The 26,093-nt window shown below is 37.7% G+C and overlaps 1 protein-coding gene across 1 annotated transcript in view; it reads right to left on the bottom strand.

Moving 5' to 3' along the window:
• LOC150095635 (dynein axonemal heavy chain 8-like) overlaps positions 1–26,093 on the bottom strand; it is a 2,108,518-nt gene that overhangs the window by 369,834 nt on the left and 1,712,591 nt on the right. The gene's annotated exons all lie outside the window — the stretch shown is intronic.

The raw sequence follows: 26,093 nt of genomic DNA, 5'->3' as shown, positions 1-26,093 counted from the left end.
ACTCATCCACTCAGGAAAAATATTCACACACCTCTTGCTGACCACTTTTTTATCTCCTCTCATTTGATCTCATGGCATAGAGAGAGAGAGAGGTCATCAGAGGATAACCTATTCCCCCTTGTTATATGTGTATGAGTGTGTATTGAAAAAAAAATCTCTTCTTAATTGCAAAACTGTAAAATAAACATTCTTTAATTTATCTTCACAAAATATTCAAGCTGATTTCATATTATTGGGAAAAAGATACAGCGGCCTTTTATGGCCGCTGTATCTTTTCATTAATGTTTCATCTTTCCGAAATCTAGAAATGATTACATAATCAAAAGTGATCCAGCTATGGTCATATCACATCCTAATCAAAAACACAGAAAATATTTTGTATTGTGCTTACTACATATGCAGTTTTATTCCAAACATCACTACCCATCCACTAAAACTAGTAAATCCTTATCATTCGTCAGTTGTTTACACTATCATACATAATCCACAATTGCTACATCCAAATATATAACTTGAGGCAGAAATGTTTCCTTTCTTTTAGTTGAATGGTGATCAGCATTCATTTTAGAAATTATGGACTTTATAACCATGTTATAAATAACTATTTTAATTTCCAGACGTTTCGACCTTCATATTAAGGTCAACATCTGGAGTATATACAAAAATACAAGGACAAGCTGAGTTACATTTGACACAGTATGCTAAAGAAACAATGATTTGATCACCAGTTATTCTACTGGCATGACCTCTAGTGAAAAAAAAATTACAGATAAAATTAAAAAGCAATTAATTATTTAGAAACTACACCAAAGCTAAATTCTATTTAAGATAACATAAGAGAAACATTACAGTAACAATGATGTCCTATTGTTAACATGCCAATTGCTATATTAGATTTAGGAATCTGGACTATCTACAGTCCTGTTTATAGTTAACTCTTAGGGAGAAGGGTTCTGTGGGCAGAATATGAGAAGAGACTAGCCCAAAGATCCTATGAAATTTTTTAGCTATGTGGCCAGTAGGAGGAGAAATGATTGTGGAAGAATGACACTATGGGATAGAAATGGGAATAGAGTGAATTTTGCAGAGGACATAGTGGAATTGTTTAATGAACAATTTATTGGAGTATTTCATCCTGAAGGAGTAAATTTTAATACTAGAGGGATAGTGCAGGTTCAAGGTTTAGAGGTGCAAGAGGAGAGTGTGCTCCAAATACTGAGTACTCTGGATATCAGTAAAGCTGTGAGACTGGATGGTATTTCACCACAAGTTATGAGAGAATGTGCTAAAGAACTGACAGCTCCTTTGACCTGGCTTTTCAAAGAGAGTCTGACTAAATGAAAGGTGCCCAGGGAATGGAAGGAAGGTAAGATAGTGCCATAGCATAAGGGTGGTTGCTGACTGGAAGTGTCTAATTAGGCCAGTTTGCGTGTCATCAGTAGTTGTTAAGATCTTGGAGAAAATAGTGAGTAACCGTATACAGCATCGGGCAGATGAGGGTAATGTTATCTGTGAGAGTCAACATGGATTAGTTAAAGAGTGTTCTTGTTTTTAGTAATATGCTAGTCTTTTATAATAAAGTTACAAGAGCAGTAGATGAGGAAAAGGCATATACTGCCATTTTCATGGATTTAGCAAAGGCATTTGACAAGGTGCCAGATGATAAGCTGATATTTAAGTTGCAGCACATGGGTCTGGATGTCAGATTGGTCAACTGGATTCAGGATTGGCTGTCCAATAGGGATCAGAGAGAGAGTTGTATATGGTAGGACGGTTTCAAGAAGGCAGAAGGTTACAAGTGGGATCCCACAGGGCTCAGTACTGGGACCTATATTGTTCAACCTTTATATCAATGACATTGTCAGTGGATTGCAAGGGGATATTTAGTTGTTTGCAGATAATGTGAAGCTGGGAAGGATTATTAGTAATAGTGCAGATATGGCAGCCCTGCAAGAGGATATGAATAAGCTAGACAGATAGGCATATGAATGGGGGATGTAAGTTTAATGCAGCAAAATGTAAGATCTTGAGGTTTGAGACACATCAATGGGACACTTCATACTCTATTGTAGGAGTTGTACTGGAGGAAGTAGGAGAGACAAGCGATCTGGGGTTGAAGATTGATAGAAACCTGAAATTTAGGGGACATATTGAAAAGGTGGAGAAGGTAGCACAGAGGATTGCTGCAACACTAAGAAGGATGACCTGCAGAGATAAAAGAGTTATCATTCTGTTGTATAAGACTCTGATCAGACCACACAGACTATTGTTTTCAGATTTGGTCCCAAGGATTTGAAGGGGATAAATTAACTGTGGAAAGGGTATAGAGGACTGTACAATGCTAGTTATGAGGGTCGGCTGAAGGAATGTGGACTGCAGATTTTGGTAGATAGAAGATGGAGAGGGGACATGATTGAGACTTTTAAAGTGTTGAGAGGTGGTTACAGGGTTGCCACCGGGGAGTTCTTTTGCTTGGTTGAACAGTGGGAAGGAGTGATGATAATTTGCTATCCCTGGAAGGAAACTGTGAGCAAGAGGGTAGTTGAACCGTGGAATGCATTGCCTGATAGAGTGGTGAGAGCGAGAACGGTCAATGAGTTTAAGGAGCAGTATGATAGACTTTATGTTTCCTAGGAGGGACTCCCGCAATGAGTCTTGATAGACTTTGTGTTTCCTAGGAAGGACCTCCCACAATGAGTCTTTTGACTCCATTGATGCCTGAATAATAATAATAATATCTTATCATATCTCCTCTTTTCTGCCTATCAATTAAACTTTGCAACCCACACATCTTCAGTATATCTTCACAGGGACCATTCCACAGACCTATCACCGGCTTGGTCACTACTCTTGGAACCCTCTCCACTACCTCTTCATGGCCAAGGAATACAGGTGACCAAATCTGTGTGCAGTACCCAAGATGCAACTGAATCACAGCCAGTTAAGAAGGATAATAATCTCCTGTCATTACTGGTTAGTGTACTTTTCAGCATCCTAGCCCTTTGAGCTATTTTAATATATTTTCTAATGTATGTACTGAACTTCTACTCTTTGCCTGCCAACTCTCTGTCTGTGAGTAGGAATGCAATTTGGACAGGGAAATGGGGTTGGCCAAGGAGACATGGTATAAAGAGAGTGGATTCTGAAAGTGGTAATGAATGCATGTGTGTGGATGGTCAGCATAGGAATTCAACAACCAACAGTACATGGGGATTGAGTCTGAGGGGTATGGATGGGACGGAAGGTGAGTAAACAGAAACAAGTGAGGAGAAGTCACAGATGGGAGGCAACATCAGTAGTACTGGTTATAGACCAAGAAATGAATTGTTATGCTTATTTACAAATGCCAGGAGTATTGGAAATAAGGGAGATGAAATTGTTGCTGTGGTTATGTGCCCATAAATAGCTGGAATAAGTGAGACAGTTAAATGAGAATGACACCTTGACAGGTATAGAAATGAAGGGATATGATGTTTTTCAGGAAGATAGGAAAAGCAAGAAGGGAGGGGGGAGTGTGCTGATGATAGCAGGGGAACCATGTCTGCATAAGGTTGAGATACAAAAGGAAAAAAGTAGCAGTAGAATGGTGTGAAGTAGAGATTGATAGAATGAAATATTTGGTGGGAACCTGCTACAGGCCGAGCAATATGGAGGCAAAGAAATGTATAGGCAACTTGGCTTCTGAGCAAGTGAATGGTAATCATTATAGGTGATTTTAATTAGAGAGGGAATGAGAGAGAGTTATGTGAATGACAGAAAAGGAGAAAATGGAAACAGTAGGAGAGCGGGAATGAGAAGAATTCAAGAGAGCACTGGAACCAGGGATAGAGTGATGTCAGGAAGGTAGGTAAGTAGGGGAGCACAGAGAGAAAGTGTTAGAGAAGAGAGAGAGAGAGAGAGTGAGGGATGCATATGAGCAATCGAGGAATAGAGTGGTAAGAGGCGTAATCTATGGGGACTCAATGATCCGTGGTGTTCAAGATAGGATGTATGAGGAGTGTTTGCCTGGAGGAAAGATAGAAAGTGTGGCTATGGCAATTAAGAGGGGTGAAAGAGTGGATGAGATGATTGTGATGGTAGGAACAAATGACTTGAATGGTAATGTAAATTGCGCAGCGAGAGAGATATGAGATTCTTGCTTGAGGTTGTACGAAAGAAGACACAGACAGGAAAGATAGTGTGCATGTTGCCTAGGTATGATAGTGATGAGCTGAGCAGAAGAGCAGTAATATTAAATAACATAATAGCTAAAATGTGTCAGAAGACTGGATAGGAATATGTGGATGCTTGGAGGGCGTTTGAGGACAGAGAGGAATTGTATGCGAGAGACCGCTTGTATCTGAATGAGGAAGAACATAAGCATTTGAAGAGATTGTTGTTCTGAACAAGTCGATGTGTCCCAGGATGAATGGTAGCAGGGGCAGCCTCTTGTGGGAATGGGTACTTGGGAGAAGGGGGGAACATCAGGTAATGCTGAGCCCAGTTGAGTCTAGAAGGGATAATGCTAGGTATAGAAACAATGGCATTTTTATGCTTTATACTAATGCCAGGAGTATTCGAAATAAAGGAGAGGAATTGGTGGTGCTGATAGCATCAGCCTGGCCAAAAATTATTGGGATCACTAAGACATGGTTGACAGAAGGGGGATATAATAACGGGAATAGAAGTCGCTGGGTATAGCATTTTTCAGCAGGATAGGAAGGGAAAGCATGGCGTTCGAGTACTGCTTATAAGTGACGGCATGTCCTCTAAGAGTGGAGGCTTTGGAAGGCAGTGACACTAATCATATATAGTGGGGTGTTGTACAGACCAAGGAGCACAGAGGGTGGTTACCAGGAGATATCTGCAAGAAGAATGATTGTTATGGGAGATTTTAACTACAGCAGCATAAACTGGAGAGAGGAAGTTGTAGTAATAAGGGAATGGAATAATAAGAGAATGGAATTTCTAGTATTCTTGAGGGGCAAATGTCTTAGGCAACATGTAATAGAGGGAACAATAGGTTTGCAAGTTTCGGATTTGGTCATAGCATCAGAAGAGTTGATAATAACTGAGATGACATCTCTCCCACCAGTTGGAGAGAGTGACCATATGGTTTTGACTTGGAAGATGAATAGAGATGCAGGAGTATCAAAGAGACAGGAAGATATGTGGAATTATAAGGCAGGTGATTATAATAGTCTTAGATGTCAACTTGGGAAGTTTCATGGAGGGAGGAATTGGAAGGACAGGATATCATTAGTGCTTGGAAAAGTGTGAAGGAATATTTGTTAGCAGCAATAATAAGCTGTATTCACGAGTGAAGAAGAGGACACAATTTGGAGTAAAGTGGATGATAAACAATATTAAACAGGAAATGCATGTGAAAAAGAGGCTATGGAAGAGATATAAGGAGACAGGTGAAAAACATATGCATGAAGAATATAAGACAGGCCAGGAGAGTGACTAGTATGGTAAGGAAGGCAAAACTGGAATATGGGAAGAGATTGGCCCTAAGATCCAAAGAAAATCCTAGGAAATTTTTAGCTATGTGGCCAGTAGGAGGAGAAATGACTGTGAAAGAATGATATCGTGGGATAAAAATAGCTATAGAGTGACTGATGCAGAGGACACTGTTTAATTGTTCAATGAACACTTTATTGGAGTATTTCATCCTGGAGGAGTAAATTTTCATAGTAGAGGGATCGGGCAGGTTCGAGGTGAAGGAGGAGAACATGTTCGAAATACTGAGTACTCTGGATGTCGGTAAAGCAGTGGGACAGGATGGTATTTCACCACGAGTTTTGAGAAAATATGCTAAAGAACTTACAGAGCCTTTGATCTGGCTTTTCAATGAAAGTCTGGCTGTGGGAAAGGTGCCCAGGGAATGGAAGGAAGGTAGTGCCATTTCATAACGGCAGTAGCAAACTGGAAGTGTCAAATTATAGGCCAGTTTGTGTGTCATCAGTAGTTGTTAAGATCTTGGAGAAATTAGTAAAGGACCATATATAGCATTGGGCAGATGAGGGTAATATTATCTGTGAAAGTCAACATGGATTTCTGAAGGGGGTGCTCTTGTTTTAGCAATATGCTAGCCTTTTATAATAAAGTTAGAAGAGGAGTAGATGAGGGAAAGGCATATACTGCCATTTTCTTGGACTTGGAGATTTTGCAGTTGCAGATATCATGAATATCAGAATTGAGGTAGATGATGAGAAAAGTACTCAGCATGTTGAAAATTATCAATATGACCGGATAGCATGTCAGTAGGTGTGCTATGTGAAAGTGCAAGAAAACTGATAGTTTCTCTGATGAAGTTGTTCAATCTAAATGTCAACTCTGCCAAGGATCCAAGATAGTGGAAAGAGAATAAGATAGTTTCATTACATCAAAGCAGCTCTAAGACAGAAATAGCAAATTATAGGCACGTTAACATTTCAGGCGTGTAGGTTAATGTAATGAAAAAGTCGGTTCAAGATAAAATCCAACAATGGGTGAACATGAATATTATGCTCTCTGGTAGTTGGCTTTGTAATTAGCTAATGATAAAAAACTGGGAGTTCAATAATTGATAAAGGTGATGTAGATCTCCTGGAGGATAATTTAAATAAATTGGCATTGTGGACAAAGAATAATGATTATCAGATTCATGTTGGAAAATATAAAGTTAAGCACTTAGAGATGAAAATATTACATACTTTGTATCACATTAATGTAATGGTACAAGGTTGCATGAAATTGACGAGGGTAGGAGTTTCTGGATAATTATTATTTTTGTGGGTTTCAGTATTGACATCACGTTATTATGTAATTAAAGAGTTTAATAAAAATAAGCAATTTAGTTTTCTGGAATACAAATGTCTATCAGTGGTTGTTTTTTGAAGTTAGTTGTTGTCACGATATTGTGTATTTTTAGTTACTGAGAAGACGGGGTCAGAATTGAATGCATAACGGTGGAAGACAAGACGAAGGATAAGTTTTCATTATTTAGTTATTTCATTTTATTTATTTATTTATATCTAGCGTACTTAAATGTTCTGATTGAAATTGTTTGTACATTTCCTTATAGTAATACTCCCTGATACTTATTTAGCGTTTATTTTCTGACACTAATTAGTGACACTATTTTAAATAATGGCGGCAGCGGCAGTTAAAATTACAAATGGCGTATCACCAAGTCCCCCCCCCCCTCTATTTAAGGACATCATTTTGCACAATATCATACAGGATTTTGTAGCATGCGGGGCTTGCGAAATGTATGCGTCCCAGCGATTGTATATGTGAGACAGGAGAAAGAAGGGGGAAAATGTATATGTGCAAAATGCAGGCAATGGGAGGAGCTTGGTGATTTAGAAATGACCATAACTGACCTCGTTGAGTCAGAGATAGGAGATTCTCCACGTAGAGAGATGATGGGTATGATGAAGGATGAGAGAAGTATGAATAAAATAATAAGATTGGGGAGCATGGAAAGGTGGTTGAATGATTCGGAAGTTTCAGGAGATAGTCTCAATTTGGAGGATGAATGGCAAACAAGAATGGCTGACTTACAGAGAGAGAGAGATGAGCTGAAAGAGCAGGTGGAATGTCTGGGGAATGAGATGAGAAGTGTGAAAGATGAAATTAAGTGAATGGAAGAGACTAATGCAAGGCGAATCAGAGGAGGAGTGAGAGAGAGTTATGGGAATGGCAAAAGATGAGAGAATAGGAACAGTATAAGATAGGGAATGAGAGAGAGTTATGAGAGTGACAGAAGAGGAGAGAATGTGGAACAGTAGAAGAGAGGGAATGAGAGAGAGTTGTATGAATGATAGAAGAGGTGAGAATAGGATAAGTGGAAGAGAAGGAATGAGTGTCGGATATAGGAATGATAAAAGAGGAAAGAATGGAAACAGCAGGAGAAAAGGAATGAGAGGAATGCAAGGGAGCACAGGGACTACAGATAGAGTGATGTCAGGTAAGCAAGGGAGCACAGAGAGAAACTGTTACAAGAGAGAGAGAGTGAGGGATGCATGTGAGCAATCAAGGAATATGGTGATAAGAGGTGTAATGTATGGGGACTCAGTGATCAGTGGTGTTCAAGATAGGATGCGTGAGGAGTGTTTGCCAGGAGGAACGATAGAAAGTGTGGCTATGGCAATTAACAGAGGTGAAAGGGTGGATGAGATGATTGTGATGGTAGGAACAAATGACTTGAGTGGTAATGTAAGTAAGGCAGTGAGAGATATGAGATTCTTGCTTGAGGGTATATGAAAGAAGAAACAGAGAGGAAAGATAGTGTATGTGTTGACTAGGTATGAGAGTGATGAGCTGAGCAGAAGAGCGGTGATATTGAATGGCATAATAGCGAGAATGTGACAGAAGAGAGGATTGGCATATGTGGATGCTTGGAGTGTGTTTGAGAACACAGAGGAATTGTATGCGAGAGACCACCTCATTTGAATGAGGAAGGGCATAGGCATCTGGAGAGACTGCTATTCTGAACGAGTCAGTGTGTCCCAGTGTGAATGGTAGCGGGGTTGGTTTCTTGTGGGAATGGGTACTTGGGAGAAGGGGGACGACATCAGGTAATGCTGAGCCCAGTGGCATCTAGAGAGGATAATGCTGAGTATAGAAACAATGGCATTTTTTTGCTTTATATTAATGCCGGGAGTATTCGGAATAAGGGAGAGGAATTGGTGGCATTGATAGCATCAGCCAGGCCAAAGATTATTGGGATCACCGAGACGTGGTTGCCGGAAGAGGATATAATAACAGGAATAGAATTTGAGCATTTTTTGGCAGCATAGGAAGGGGAAGTGTGGTGGTGGTGGAGTACTGCTTATGATAAGTGATGACCTATCTCCTCTAAGAGTGGAGGGTTTGGAAGGCTGTGACACTAATGATTTTGAAAGTGTATGGTGTGAGATGGAGGTGGGCAAGACAGGATATTTAGTGGGGCGTTGCTACAAACCAAGGAGCACAGAGGGTGGGAACCAGGAGATGTTGAGACAGTTGAGCATGGCATGTGCAAGAAGAATGATTGTTATGGGAGATTTTAACTACAGCAGTACAGATTGGGGAAAAGAAGATGCATGTAGAAATAAGGGAATGGAATTTCTAGAATTCTTGAGGGGCAAATGTTTTAGGCAACATGTAACAGAGGGAGCAAGAGGTTCAAGAGATTTGGATATAACATCAGAAAACCTGATAATAACTGCAATGACATCTCTCCCACCAGTTGGAGAGAGTGACCATATGGTTTTGACTTGGAAAATGAATAGACATGCAGGAGTATCAAAGAGGCGGGAACTTGTGTGGAATTATAATGCAGGTGATTATAATAGTCTTAGACGTCAACTTCGGGAAGTTTCATAGATGGAGGAATTGGAAGGCCAGGATATCATTAGTACGTGGGAAATTGTGAAAGAATATTTGTAAGCAGCAATGGTAAGTTGTATACCACGAGCGAAGAAGAGGACACAATTTGGAGTAAAGTGGATGACAAACAATATTAAGCAGGAAATGCAGGCGAAAAAGAGGCTATGGAAGAGATATCAGAAGACAGGTGAAGAGAATATGCATGAAGAATGTAATACACAGGCCTGAAGAGTGACCAGTATGGTAAGTAAGGTGAAACTGGAATATGAGAAAGATTGGCCCTAAGATCCAAGGAAAATCCTAGGGAAGTTTTTAGCTATGTGGTCAGTAGGAGGAGAAATGACTGTGGAAGAATGACATTGTGGGATAAAAATGGGAATAGAGTGACTAATGCACAGGGCATAGTGGAATTGTTCAATGAATACTTTATTGGAGTATTTCATCCTGGAGGAGTCAATTTAAATACTAGAGGGATAGAGAAGGTTCAAGGTTTAGAGGTGCAGTAGGAGGGTGTGTTTCACACAGGGCTGCATTTATACTTTTGGAGACCCGAGGCACAACATCATTATAAGGCCTTCAAAAATAAGCATTTTTTTTTACTTTATCGAAAATAAAAGTCAATATTTCCATAATAAGTCATTTTAATAACATAATACAGCATTGGTATACATATATTTGCATTTTAAAAAAGTATAAAAATAAATCAGTTCAAATTTAAATAAAAAAATTAATAACTAAAAGTTTTTTTTTTTTCTGGCTTTGGTTTTAGCAAATATATCTATAATGTCATCATAATTGATCGAGTCCATTACATCTGATTCTGTGCATAATAACGACAGGTCACTTGTTTTATTTTGGTGCAAGTTGCTTCTTAAATAATTTTTTATTCGTTTCAACACTGAAATTGAGCGTTCAGCACTTGCATTTGAAATTGGCAACATCAAAAATATTTTTAAAATAGTTTCTACGTTTGGAAAAGTAGACCTTAACCCATCGTTTATAAATTTTTACATATTTTTAATGGAAGAATTTTCTTCCTTTATCATTATTAAAAATTGCTTAACTTCATCAGTAAATTTTTTTGGATCAATATTAGTCCCATTTGTTTGTAAAATTTTATCAATACTAGTCTTGTACTTGTCTTGATCTATATCTTCCTTCAAAAAATGTCAAACATACCTAATATGTCGAAATAGCTTTTTATTCTTTCATTAATTTCCAAAATTAGCTTATTGCAAATGACATTAAAAGCATTCACAGCGAAATTTTCTTTTTCATGTAATATAATCTCATTGTTAGATTGTGAAACTTCGTCACTCATTTTTTTTCCGTTTTTTAGCTCTTTACTTTTTCAAATTTAAATTTTGTCTCATCTGTTAATAAATTCGCTTCTTCATTTACAGCAGCAAAACTATTTCTTATATCTAAAATAAAACCAACTAAAGAGTGTAACAAATTATTAGCTAAAAACAAATCCATATCGGGATGTTGTAGAGATTTACTAGTAGCATTTATTCGTTGTAAAATTTTGTCCCACATAACTGTTAAAATTGCTGTTTGTGGGTTTGTCAAAATGTTCAGCCAATGATGAGCTCTCTAATTTTGAAATAGGTTTTTCATGAGGAGAAATGGATAGTTCAAGTAATGCGTCTTTAATTTGTTTATATCCACGTTTCAAAGTCAATTTAGCGTCAGCTCTTGTGGACCACCTTGTTTCACTTAGTCTTTTAACTGTTAAAGATTTTTTTTTCTAAACGTTTAAGGAGTATATTCCATGTTCTTGTTGAAAATAAAAAGTAATTATTTATATTTTGAATAAAATAAAAATATTGCACTGCTTCCAGACAAGATTCCACGGCATAGTTGCCAATTGTATTTAAGGAATGACTAGAGCACAGTATATAACGTGCAGAAGGAATATGTTTTTTCACCTAGCTTGTAAATCTGTATAGATACCTTTCATATTGGCAGCATTATCATAGCTTTGCCCTCTGCACATATTTATATATAAAGATAATTCTTCTAATTTTTTTAATACTATCTCTTCTAAATATAAGGAATTATGTTGTGTAATTCTGATGAACCCGAAAAATGTTTCTCTAATGTCAGAATTTGTGGCAACATACCTAAATATAATAGCTAGCTGGTCATTATGGGCAATGTCTGGCGTTAAATCGAGTATTATTGTAAAATAAGCAGCTTCCTTTAATTTCTGATATTAACATTGCGATATAATTATTGCGATCACTGAGACGTGGTTGACAGAAGGGGATATAAAAACAAGAATAGAAGTCGCTGGGTATAGCATTTTTCGTCACGATAGGAGGGGAAAGCGAGGTGGTGGGGTGCTGCTTATGATAAGTGATGACCTATGTCCTCTAAGAGTGGAGAATTTGGAAGGAAGTGAGACAAATGATTTTGAGAGCGTATGGTGTGAGGTAGAGGTAGGCAAGACAGGATATTTAGTGGGGTGTTGCTACAGACCCAGGAGCACAGAGGATGGGGACCAGGAGATGTTTAGACAGCTAAGTTTGGCAAGTGCAAGAAGAATGATTGTTATGGGAGATTTTAACTTCAGTAGTATAAATTGGAGAGAGGAAGATGCATGTAACAATAGGGGAATGGAATTTCTAGAATTCTTGAGGGACAAATGTCTTAGGCAACATGTAACAGAGGGAACAAGAGGTTCAAAAATTTTGGATTTGGTTATAGCATCAGAAGAGTTGATAATAACTGAGTTGACGTCTCTCCCACCAGTTGGAGAGAGTGACCATATGGTGTTGACTTGGAAAATGAATAGACATGCAGGAGTATCAAAGAGACGGGAACTTATGTGGAATTATAAGGCAGGTGATTATAATAGTCTTAGACGTCAACTTCGGGAAGTTTCATGGAGGGAGGAATTGGAAGGCCAGGATATCACCAGTGCATGGGAAATTGTGAAAGAATATTTGTTATCAGCAATGGTAAGTTGTATACCACGAGTGAAGAAGAGGGCGCAATTTGGAGTAAAGTGGATGACAAACAATATTAAACAGGAATTGCATGCGAAAAAGAGGCTATGGAAGAGATATAAGGAGACAGGTGAAGAGATGCATGAGGAATATAAGACACAGGCCAGAAGAGTGACTCGTGTGGTAAGGAAAGTGAAACTGGAATATGAGAGGAGATTGGCCCTAAGATCCAAAGAAAATCCTAGGGAATTTTTTTAGCTATGTGGCCAGTAGGAGGAGAAATGACTGTGGAAGAATGATATTGTGGGATAAAAATGGGAATAGAGTGACTGATGCAGAGGACATAGTGGAATTGTTCAATGAACACTTTATTGGAGTATTTCATCCTAGAGGAGTCAGTTTTAATGCTAGAGGGATAGGACTGGTACGAGGTCCGGAGGTACAGGAGGAGAGTGTGTTTCAGATACTGAGTACTCTGGATGTCAGTAAAGCTGTGGGACTGGATGGTATTTCGCCACGAGTTTTGAGAGAATGTGCTAGGGAATTGACAATACCCTTAACGTGCCTTTTCAATGAAAGTCTGGCTTTGGCAAAGGTGCCCAGGGAATGGAAGGAAGGTAAGATAGTGCCATTGCATAAGGGTGGTAACAGACTGGAAGTGTCTAATTATAGGCCAGTCTGTGTGTCATCAGTAGTTGTTAAGATCTTGGAGAAAGTAGTGAGGGACCGTGTACAGCATTGGGCAGATGAGGGTAATGTTATCTGTGAGAATCAACATGGATTTGTGAAAGGACGCTCTTGTTTTAGCAATATGCTAGCCTTTTATAATAAAGTTACAAGAGCATTAGATGAGGGAAAGGCATATACTGCAATTTTCTTAGACTTGGCGAAGGCATTTGACAGGGTGCCACATGATAAGCTGATATTTAAATTGCAGCACATGGGTCTGGATGTCAGATTGGTCAACTGGATTCAGGATTGGCTGTCTGATAGGTATCAGAGAGTTGTGTATGGTGGAGCAGTTTCCAGGAGGCAGAGGGTTACAAGTGGGGTCCCACAGGGCTCAGTATTAGGACCTATATTGTTTAACCTTTATATCAATGACATAGCCAGTGGATTGCAGGGGGATATTCAGTTGTATGCGGATGATGCGAAGCTGGGAAGGATTATTAGTAATAGTGCAGATGTGGTAGCCCTGCAAGAGGATTTAAATAAGCTAGATAGGTGGGCAAATAAATGGGGATTTCAGTTTAATGCAGCAAAATGTAAGGTCTTGAGGTTTGGGAAACATCGATGGGATGCTGCATACTCTATGGGAGGAGTTATACTGGAGGAAGTAGGGGAGACAAGAGATCTGGGGTTGATGATTGATAGAAACCTGAAGTTTAGGGGACATATTGCAAAGGTGGTGAAGGTAACACAGAGGATTGCTGCTATTATGAGGACACTGACCTGCAGAGATAAGAGGGTTATCATTCCGTTGTATAAGTCTCTGATCAGACCACACTTGGACTATTGTTCTCAGATTTGGTCCCCAGGATTTGAAGGGGATAAATTAACTGTGGAAAGGATACAAAGACGGATGACAAAGATGGTTTCAGGACTGTACAAGGATAGTTATGAGGATCGGCTGAGAGAATGTGGACTGCAGAGTTTGGTGGATAGAAGGAGAGGTGATATGATTGAGACTTTTAAACTGTTGAGAGGTGGTTACAGGGTTGACACTGGGGAGTTCTTTCGCTTGGTTGATCAGCGGGAAGGAGTGATGACAAGAGGCCATCCCTGGAAGTTACGAAAGGAAACTGTGAGCAAGAGGGTAAGAAGTGGTTTCTTTGTGTGGAGAGTGGTTGAGCCGTGGAATGCATTGCCTGATGGAGTGGTGGGAGCGAGAATGATCAGTGAGTTTAAAGAGTGGTATGATAAACTTTGTGTTTCTCAGGGGGGGACCTCCCCTCGATGAGTCTTGACAGACTTTATGTCTTAGGAAGGACCTCCCTCGATGAGTCTTTTGACTCCTTGGAGGCCTGAATAATAATAATAATAATAATAATAATAATAATGATAATAAACATTTCTCTTGTTTTTTTAGCTATCAATGCTATGAATTCATCACAAGTATGGTAAGAAAGATAATTTTATCTGCCAGAACCACAGTTGGCATACATTTTCATGTGATGTTTTAAAAATTCATCAAATTCACTTAAATAATTTAAACATAATAAATAATTTCCGCAAGAATCAGAAAAAATATTTTTATTTCCTTTTATTTCCTAAACAGAATTTAAAGTTTCGGAATAAATGAGCCATGTTCTTGGCATGTGCTCCCATTTTCCATTTTTCTATTATAATACGTGTCGCCAAATTTACAACCATATGTATCTCTGGGATATATTATATTTTTATTTTGAACAGGCCCCATTTCAATTAAAACAACTCATAATTTTCATCAATATTTCCCCATTCACCTGGATCTTGTAAATTCACAGACTAACAATGTGCTAATTTCATGGTCAAGTACAACTAAATCTTGTTGTAGTTGACTAAATCCTAACTATTTTTCACGTTCAATAGTTGCAATAGTACCAAACTGGATGATGTGCATGATTCGTCAATGTCTCTGATTTCTGATGTATCGAGTTGGTTACAATCTGCATCAGAATATTTTAATATTTTAACAAATTCATTAAGAGCCCCAGTTTGTTTCTTAATATCTGCTTCTTTTGCAGCATGATGCTTATGATTTTGTGCACCGGATAACTTTTTTAAAATTTTTGATTCCATTTCTATTTTATACCCACAAGAAATTATTACACAATACGACACAGGGACGAAATAATTGTCTGCACTGCGCTACTGTGAGTAGCCTAATGAGATGCATACCATATGACTGGTTAACAAGCAACAAATATGTTGTACGAAAATTCGATTCTGTGCATAAAAACTGTTCACCATTTCACTTTAGATAGACTGCAGTAGACAACATTCTGCAGGCAAGCATTTAGCCTATTCTAGCTGCAAAATTGTAAAAAGCCGGCTGCAATATACATTTTTTAAAATTTTTATTCAGTGTATACGGCCTCATTTATTTATATATTTATCATTCTAAGAATTTTTTTGTTTTTATGATAAAAATTTTGTTTCTTAAAAATTAACTTATGAACCGTTCCCTGGGGGTGGCGTCCCCCATCGTAGTGGTGCCCGGATGCACCCCATGCCCGCTTCTGCCGGCCCTGTATACTAATTTTCAAAGGGTTATTTACAAAAACATCTAATACAAAATATACAGACAAACAAGGTCATTTTTTTACAACATTCTTATGGGACTTGACCTAAGTAAAAAAATCGATGTAATGTGCTTTGGAATATTTTAGCTACAATCGAGTTTTTACAATATTGATAAGAACAATAGTCTAAAAGTCCAGGTAGTCCATCGAAAACTATCTGTGACAAAATGAAAGTAGTTTATTTATTTAAAAACACAAAAATACAAATTTATTAAGTATATATTTATAGAGTTCATAATTAAAAGGACTCTAATAATAATAAATTTCTACAGATGTGTCTCATCTTGTTTTGGTATTATCAAAACTATCAAGTTATTCTGAAGCATTATGAATTTTGCTATTTTATTATTATGCCGCTAATATTTCTTCAAATGTGACACTTTTTACAACAAAACTGGCTAAGTTATGTTGAATATATCTGTTTGCAAATATACTGAAAATTGCTTTGACCTAATAAAAAGGCAGAATGCTGATGCAACTTCATCAGCATTCTATCTGTTAAAATGCAATCACTCCCCCATTCCCTGCCATCAACAGATTATTGCAGTTATGTACACTGTATTTCTTGGATTGACCCTTTTTTTGCTGCACAATTTACTTATTGTGTCTCTTCTCAAATAAAAACGAATTTCACATGTGCGAAAATAAATAATCAAATGTTTGTTTGCACTGGATTTATTATGTCAAATATTTATATTTTTTAAATAACATTTATTGAAATAAATATGACAAGTTGCTTCCTTTCCTTGCAAAATAAGACTATATGGGTCGGGCATTTCAATTTTAGGAACGATTTTTTTAATTTTTTTATTTATGAACAACAAATGGTGTTAAACTGCATTACTCAGGGTTTCCGTTTGTGAGGCTATTTAATTTATATGCAATGGTATTTTATCAGAGATTCTACGCCTTTGTTTTTTTGCTTAAAACTGCAACAGTACAATTACTTTGGAAAAATAACGAATTCAAACAAAAAGAAAGTGTGCACATGTTATCTAGCAGTATTTGTGTGTGTGTGTGTGTGTGTGTGTGTGTGTGTGTGTGTGTGTGTGTGTGTGTGGCGATAATTTTGGGAGGGGGAGGTTAGCCATTAAAAGCGAATTAATTCTGTTATGACAATTTTGGAAATAAAATTACATTTTGATGCATGCACCTACACATGTTTCAAAAGATAAACTATAGGGAAAATATCGCAACTTCAAAACTTCCGCATAATATAGAAATTAGCCGAAAATATGTACATAACAGTTGACTTCATAACTGCCGTTTATTTTGATTTCTAGTGGGTGATTAGGGGGAAACCAAGAAAGTTGAAATGCAAAAACCTACAGATTACGTTATAAAAATTATGCATTACATGATATGATTCAAGATTTACATATGATAACTAACCTTCGAACTAAGATTATGAATAAAATAGGAAACTTAATTTGGAACAGATAGAGGCTGTATTTATTTTTAGATTCGAATTTTCATGAATTTATAAATTATTTGACAAAAATAATTATCTTCAATCGAGTTCTAGGAGAATTTTAAAATGTATTGGCGATTAAAATAATTAGCAAAAAAATTGATAGTGACATTGATCTTCCAAAGTGATACAATATAAAGTAAAGAAAGTATGAAAGGATTTATTTTATGCTGGCATTAAAACTATAATTATACGATAAAAACAAGCAGCAAAATGAATATAACTCATAGGTATTTAGTCTGATATAACTTAGATTCCGGTTACCGAGCAAATGACAAGCAACTGCGTTTCTTGCTGTAGGCCACAGAACGTAGCTACTACATACGTCAGGTAATGTAGTTAAGTGTTCTTTTCAGCGTGAAAGATTATCGCACCTTCTAATGGACATGTCGGACAAACTACGCTTCTTATCCATGTTCTTTCAGTAGGTGGACAGAATATACACGCCCAGTAAAATGGTACGCTTACATAAATGAATTTTATGGAATACAGAGTTCCTGTTAGTTTTATATTCTAAGGAAAGAACAATGCATTTCAAATGGAAGTGGGAAGCCTCACAAATTTTTCAGTGGCCTCAAGTTATTATATATTATTATTATTATTATTCCAGATACCTCCAAGGAGTTCGAAGACTCATCGCGGGAGGACATCTACAACATTATGAATTTAATATTTAAAAACAAGTATTTTATTTTGCAACTATAACTATGCTGTTTTTTTAATGTTCTTTGTGAGGAATAAGGTTTTAAAATGAGGCCCCCCCGAGAGAGTGAGGCCCCCATCTTGTGCCTCATGCATCTAATGGTAAATGCGGCCCTGGTTCCACATACTGAGTACTCTGGATGTTAGTAAAGCTGTGGGAGTGGAAGGGTATTTCAGTACGAGTTTTGAGAGAATGCGCTATTCAACTGACAGTGCTCTTGACCTGGCTTTTCAATGAAAGGGCTGCAGGAAAGGTGCTCATGGAATGGAAGGAAAGTAAGATAGTGAGTGCCATTGCATAAAGGCATAGAAGACTGGAAGTGTCTAATCATAGGCCAGTTTGTGCATCATCAGTAGTTAGTAAGATCTTGGAGAAAGTAGTGAGGGACCATATACAGCATTGGGAAGATGAGGGTAATGTTATCAGTGAGAGTCAACATGGATTTGTGAAGGGGCACTCTTATTTTAGCAATATGCTTTTTATGATAAAGTTACAACAGCATTAGATGAGGGAAAAGCATATACTGCCATTTTCGTAGACTTAACAAAGGCATTTGACAGGATGCCACATGATAAGCTGATATATTCAAGTTGCAGCACATGTGTCTGGATGTCAGATTGGTCAACTGGATTTAGGAATGGCTGTCCAATAGGTATCAGAGAGTTGCGTATGGTGGAGCAATATCAAAGAGGCAGAAGGTTAGAAGTGAGGTTCCATAGGGCTCAGTACTGGGACCTATATTGTTTAACCTTATATCAATGACAATGTCCATGGATTGCAAGGGGATATTCGGTTGTTTGCGGATGATGCGTAGCTGAGAACGGTTATTAGTAATAGTGCAGATGTAGTAGCCCTGCAAGAGGATTTGAATAAGCTAGATAGATGGGCAAATGAATGGGAGTTTCAGTTTAATGCAGCAAAATGTAAGGTCTTGAGGTTTGGGAAACATCGATGGGACTCTGCATACTCTATGGGAGGAGTTAAACTGGAGGAAGTAGGTGAGACAAGATATTTGGGTTTGATGATTGATAGAAACCTGAAATTTAGGGGACATATTGCAAGGGTAGTGAAGGTAAGTCAGAGGATTGCTGCAATAATGAGAAGGACAGTGACCTGCAGAGATAAAATGGTTATTATTCCATTCTATAAGACTCTGTAGGTCAGTGAAGAAGGACGGGTGATATGATTGGGCCTTTTAAACTGTTGAAAGGTGGTTACAGGGTTGACACTGGGGAGTTCTTTCACTTGGTTGAACAGTGGGAAGGAGTCATGACAAGGGGCTATCCCTGGAAGTTACGAAAGGAAACTAAGAAAGAGGGTAAGGAGTGGTTTCTTTGCATGGAGGATGGTTGAATCATGGAATGCATTGCCTGATAGAGTGGTGAGAGCGAGAATGGTCAATGCGTTTAAGGAGTAGTATGATCGGCTTTGTGTTCCCTAGGAGGGACCATCCTCGATGAGGCTTTTGACTCCATTTAGGCCTGAATAATAATAGTAATAATAATAATAAAAAATCTGACAAGTTTCTTAGTCAGCGCTTCCCAAACTGTGGGCCACGGCCACTTTGGGGGTTATTAGTTTTGTTGAGGGGGCGTGAAATAATGAAAACAAATTTAAAATGTTTTAAGACTAAGTAGGTTTTTTTAAATCTTAAAAGAAACATATTTAATTTTTATTATTTATTTTTTGTCAAATGTGTATGTAAGAGGCTAGAAAGTAATATTTGCATTTGATTTTTGCAATATTCGCTGTGAATGTTTTGTATTGAATATAAATACAATAAATATTATATTATTATTATTATTATTATTCAGGCCGCCAAGGAGTCAAAAGACTCTTCGAGGGAGGTCCTTCCTAAGACATAAAGTCTGTCAAGACTCATCGAGGGGATGTCCCCCTTAAGAAACACAAAGTCTATCACACCACTCTTTAAACTCATTGACTGTTCTCACTCCCACCACTCCATCAGGCAATGCATTCCACGGCTCAACCACCCTCCACACAAAGAAACTAATCCTTACCCTCTTGCTCACAGTTTCCTTTCGTAACTTCCAGGGATGGCCTCTTGTCATCACTCCTTCCTGCTGTTCAACCAAGCGAAAGAACTCCCCAGTGTCAACCCTGTAACCACCTCTCAACAGTTTAAAAGTCTCAATCATATCACCTCTCTTTCTTCTATCCACCAAACTCTGCAGTCCACATTCTCTCAGCCGATCCTCATAACTATCTTTGTACAGTCCTGAAACCATCTTTGTCATCCGTCTTTGTATCCTTTCCACAGTTAATTTATCTCCTTCAAATCCTGGGGGACCAAATCTGAGAACAATAGTCCAAGTGTGGTCTGATCAGAGACTTATACAACGGAATGATAACCCTCTTACCTCTGCAGGTCAGTGTCCTTCTCATAATAGCAGCAATCCTCTGTGTTACCTTCACCACCTTTGCAATATGTCACCTAAACTTCAGGTTTCTATCAATCATCAACCCCAGATCTCTTGTCTCCCCTACTTCCTCCAGTATAACTCCTCCCATAGAGTATGCAGCATCCCATCGATGTTTCCCAAACCTCAAGACCTTACATTTTGCTGCATTAAACTGAAATCCCCATTCATTTGCCCATCTATCTAGCTTATTTAAATCCTCTTGCAGGGCTACCACATCTGCACTATTACTAATAATCCTTCCCAGCTTCGCATCATCCGCATACAACTGAATATCCCCCTGCAATCCACTGGCTATGTCATTGATATAAAGGTTAAACAATATAGGTCCTAATACTGAGCCCTGTGGGACCCCACTTGTAGCCCTCTGCCTCCTGGAAACTGCTCCACCATACACAACTCTCTGATACCTATCAGACAGCCAATCCTGAATCCAGTTGACCAATCTGACATCCAGACCCATGTGCTGCAACTTAAATATCAGTATAAAGTTAAATATAAGTTAAATATAAAGTTAAATATAAAAATATATTATAATAATATATGTTTGTAAGTCACACCTCCTTGTGGTGCCCTTGGTAATTTCCCAGTAGGCTAACATGGCTGGTAAAACATACTAGGGCCAATCACCCAATATGTGGATATTAAACGATTACGAAAGGAAACGAGACAATACCAGCTACTTTCACACACAGACCTGTCCCTCAACTGCTGAGGCACAAGTACAGTTACTATACCAAGGATCAAAGCCTTCCAGGAAGTTCTTGGTTGAATAAAGGTACAAGAAAGTGTGATCAAATTAAATTATGGAAATCTAATCTCATCTTCTCAACATATAACATATAGACACTCAAGAAAGCTGGAAAATGTTTTGAGCTACTTAGGGCAGCAGAAAAAGTCAACATAGACATTATATGTACATAAGAATATAGATGGAGAACTGACAATCATGAAGTGAATGAAACAACATCAGCTGACAAAAAATGGAGATTTATCTATAACTCAGCAAACAATGACGATACCGCAGGGGTTGGAATAACGCTCAAGAAGGAACTGGCAGAAAAAGTAACATCAGTTGAAAAAGTGTCTGAAAGAATCCTCCTCATAACCATAAGTACCAACCCAACAATATCCATATATGCTCCTACAGAATGTGCTCCACTAGAAGACAAAGATACCTATTATAAAGATCTTTCTGAAACTGTCATGAACATCCCAGTTCACAATGTCACACTCATTGGTGGTGATTTTAATGCCCAAATTGGTAAAGACATTGCCAATACTACTAAAAACATGGGTAAATACGCTTATCCTGAAACCACAAATAACAATGGACATTCTCTTATGAACTTCTGCAATAGCCATAACATGGTAATCCCCCAAACCAAATTTCCCCATCCAAAAGGAAGACTATGGACCTGGGAAGATCCAAATGGTTCTCATTCCCAAATAGACCACATACTAATCAATGGAAAGTGGATCAGATCAATCAAGAACTTTCGAGCATATAACATGGTTGAACTAAACTCTGACCACAGAATAATCAGTGTCCACATTAAACTTTCATTAAAAGCCTCTAAAAATAACAAGCCTAAAAAGAAACAATACAACTGAGACAAACTAAATAACCCACAAATTGCAGTATCTTTCTGCAGCACATTAGAAGACAACATGGAAAACATTCTTAAAGATCCAGTTAATGAAAAGTATAAGGGTATCATTGAAGCAATAAACATAACATCCAACAAAATTCTTGGAAACAGCAACAAAAAAAAAAAACTAAAAATGGATTACCCCTGAAACTGAAAAATATATAGATGAAAGAAATAAAGCGAGGAAACTCTACCGCTTAAACAGGTATGAAATATCAATCTAACAGATAAGCTTAGGTGTTGATGGTTATTCATGACTTATTCATGGCATTAACAACATCACACCCTTTTCTCACAAAGATGTTTTATTAACGCTTATATTTCGCTGATTTTCAACTCAGTACCATTAGAGCACAACACACTAGTACACACGACAGTGAGTGAGTGAAACAATATAATTGCAAAAGACAAAAGATCTAAAGTCCTATTTTTGGCGCCTTCTAACGAAAAAAAAAAAACTATGCAGCAGTTTTTCTTAGGATAACCGTCTCCCAAATTTTTGGCAAATTAATGCAACCGTATTTGTTAAGGTTGGAAGAATTCTTCAAAGCCTTGCTGACTTAAAAAATAACCTTTCAGATCTATAATGACTCCTAAATAGCACATTCATAGCACATTTATTTAGTATATTATTTATTTACATTCCAGTGTTTATGTAGTTTTCTGTTCAGAAACATCGACATGAATAACACCATCATCTATGGAAATTTAAACATAGAATTACAAGGTACATAGGTAGTTGTGAGAATTTTTCATGGAGGAAGGTAAGAAATGTAGTATGGTGACTGAAACAGTGGTGAGTCCACCACTGTTGGAGGAGTTTAAGATAAGAACTAGCAAGTATTTGAGCTATGTGAATCAGGATGGATCACTTGCAATGAAGAGTCTCATAACTTTATAGAAGCCTGGAATGATAATAATAGATCCTTTCTTTCAAAATGTAATTATAATAGATATACTCTTTGGAGCAGTTTTAGTTCATCAGCATTTCTCCAATTATTATGATTGTTACTCAAAAGAAATATCAATAGCTCATATAGTGTTAAGTGTACAACAGATTTTACACCTTTTTAATATGTATGGCAATTAAAAATATGGTAATTGAGAAACTGAAATAAGTAGAACATTATTATTATTATTATTATTATTAATATTCTACTGGTATCTCCACATGGAGTCAGGAGATTCATTTATTCAAACAATACCTATTATACTTCTTAAACTCATTCACTGATGAAGCACCCACAACCGCCTCTGGCAGCCCATCACCATTCTCAAGCAAAAATCCAGTCCTAACACCCTTACTAACCACACTTTTATACAACTTCTACTGGTGACACCTTGTTCTCTACTTTCTTGCCATGTACTGAAAAAAAAAAAAAATCTTCAGTGCCACATATCAAACCACTCTTTGATATCTGTTTTTTTGTTCGTATTCATCCTCGTTTGCTAGAATTTATGTAATAGAGTTCTATGTGGAAGAATCTTGTCAAATGCTTTTGTGAAATCTAGCAATATCACTGAGTAGCCATTTCTCTTATGCAACTTCATTGTCACTCGATTATAAAAAGCAAGCAAATTACTAAGGAAAAATGTAAACTTCATAAAACCACATTGTCCTTAGAGTATCATATTCCCATCCATACAGTCCTGAATTCTATCTTTCACCAATTTCTCCAGTACCTTAACCACTACTTCTGAGATGCTGACTGGCATATAATTTTCTTCTTTCCACTCCATTCTCACCTTTCCACTAGTGCGGCTTAAAATAAACAGTTTGGTCAGAGGAGCTGATAATTCCCTTTCACATTCTCATAATACATGGGCTGATTATGCCAACTAATCACATGGCTGTGTTCATTTTGAAGTTCTACAATATTTTAAGCACCTCCACTTCTTCAACCTCTCTATTCTCCTATAAGTCAATGTAACATCTAGAATTGCAATGTCACCCCACCTAGATGGCACATTTGACAAAAAGCTCACTAATTAAACTATTTGGTTTGGTTCTGTTATCTCCCCACCATCAGCACTTTTAAAGTCATCCTTCCATTGTCATTCCTCCTTTTACTTACTATATAGTGAAAGAACTCCTTAAGGTTTTATTTTGGTTTCATCAGCTAGCTTTCTCTCATAATTAGCTTTGGCCTTCTTTACCATACCAGTCATCCTTCTTGCCTGTGCTTTATACTGCTTGTGGGCATACTGATACCATTTTCTTTATAATCCCTCCACAATCTTTTGTTTGTGAGCAGCTCCTGCTTAATGAAGCTGTTTATCCATCTAACTCCTACCTGATTTATTCTTTTGACTCAAAGCATATATTCAGATGCTGCTTTCTTCAAACACTCTTGACTACCTCCAATGCACCACCAACATTTTTTCCCTACAAATTCTTCTAAGTTGGTATATCATCTGTCATCGTTTTATACACCTGTCTGAAGCAGAAGTGTTGTCTGTATCCCTTGAAATGGATAAAATTGAGTATCGTGCGGTTATAAAATTCTCTGTAAAAGAAGGTTTAACTCCAAAATAAATTCATCAGAAGTTGATAAAAGTTTATGGGCAGTCTTCTCCTTCATTTTCAACAATTAAGAAATGGGCTGCTGAGTTAAAACATGGTTGTACCAGCCTTGAAGATGATCAACGTGAAGGACATCCAAAAAGTGTAACAACACCAGAAATCATTGCTCAAGTGCACGATATGGTATTGAATGACCAGCGAGTGAAAGTGCATGAAATTGCTGAGACTATAGGCATTTCAAAAGAATGTGTAGGATATATTTTGCATGAAGAATTGCAAATGAAAAAGCTCTGGCAAGATGGGTGTGGTGCTTGCTCACAGCAGATCAAAAATGCATGCTCATGAAAATGTGTGAACAACTTGGAGCGTTTTAACAAGAATAAAACTGATTTTGTGTGTTGATTTATTACTATGGATGAGACATGGATTCACCATTACACACCAGAATATAAACAGCAGTCAAAACAGTGGACAGAAGCAGGCTGTTCAGCGCCAAAGAAGACAAAGTCAGTTCCATCAGCAGGAAAGGTCATAGCATCGTTGTTTTGGAATGCTAAAGGCATTTTGTTTATTAATTATCTTGAAAAGGATAAAACAATAACTGGGAAATATTATTTCAATGTTTTAACCAGACTAGACGGAAATATTTCTTAGAAAAGACCTGGTTTGCAGAACTAAAAAATCATCATTCATCAGGACAATGCACCAACCAACAAAAGTTTTGGCATTGGAAAAATTAAGGGATCTGCACTATGAATTGTTAGAACATCCACCCTATTCCCCAGATTTGGCTCCCTCTGACTTCTATCTCTTCCTGAAACTAAAACTCTTCCTTGCTGGTCAGCGTTTTTCTTCGAATTAAGAGGTGATTGCAGATGTAGAAGGGTATTTGCAGATCTAACTGAGAACCATTACAGGGATGGGATAATGGCACTGGAGCATCGCTGGAATAAATGTATGTTGTAAGAGAGATTATGTTGAAAAATAAAAATAATTTTGAAATTATAAATTCATTTTTTCATTGTTATGCCGAGAACTTTTCAGACCGTCCTTGTATATAAACTCCAGTACTCCTTCATCCCACTACCACCCTTCCACCTTGCTTTATTTAGCTGACTAAAGTTAACCTGGAATGCTACATTTTGCATTATGTGATCACTCACCCACTTATTAACCTCTAGGTTGTCTGGACCCAACCTCACCCTCATCCTTCCCCCCCCCCCCCCAACATTCTAGTTTCCATGACTTTGTGCTTCCAAACTCTTCATGAGCAACACTTTCCCAATACTTGCATCTAAATAGACACCAGATCTTTTTAGATGCAAGCCATCCACCTTATATAAATCCTTCTGTACGTCAAACTCACTCTGCAAATCCACAAACTCTGCACCATTCCTCCTATTCAATCTGTGCACTGACTCATTTGCGATAATAGCTGTCTGTCTCAGCTTACCTCTATCATACCATGCCAACAGACTGACAACTTTTGCTTTCTTATTATTCTTTTTCACCTGCACCTGAAACTCTTTCATGCTTCTTGCATACCACACTTCTCGCCTGCTGAATCATTTGTACTAGCCAAAATGAAAATCTCTTTCTCCTTAACTCTCTACAAATTTACAGCATCATCATCGACATCCTTCATTATGGCCTGAGTGGTTAGTATCCACTCTCCAGTTAAAAGGCTGGGATTCGAATCTCGCCATGGCCGTGGATGTTTACGAT

The sequence above is a fragment of the Typopeltis vanoorti genome, chromosome 20, assembly GCF_054136105.1.
Source record: "Typopeltis vanoorti isolate ZY-2024b chromosome 20, IOZ_Tvanoo_1.0, whole genome shotgun sequence".
Lineage (NCBI taxonomy): Eukaryota > Metazoa > Arthropoda > Arachnida > Uropygi > Thelyphonidae > Typopeltis > Typopeltis vanoorti.
The sequence above is the reverse complement of the archived record's forward strand: the minus strand, read 5'-3'. Positions and strand labels throughout refer to the sequence as shown.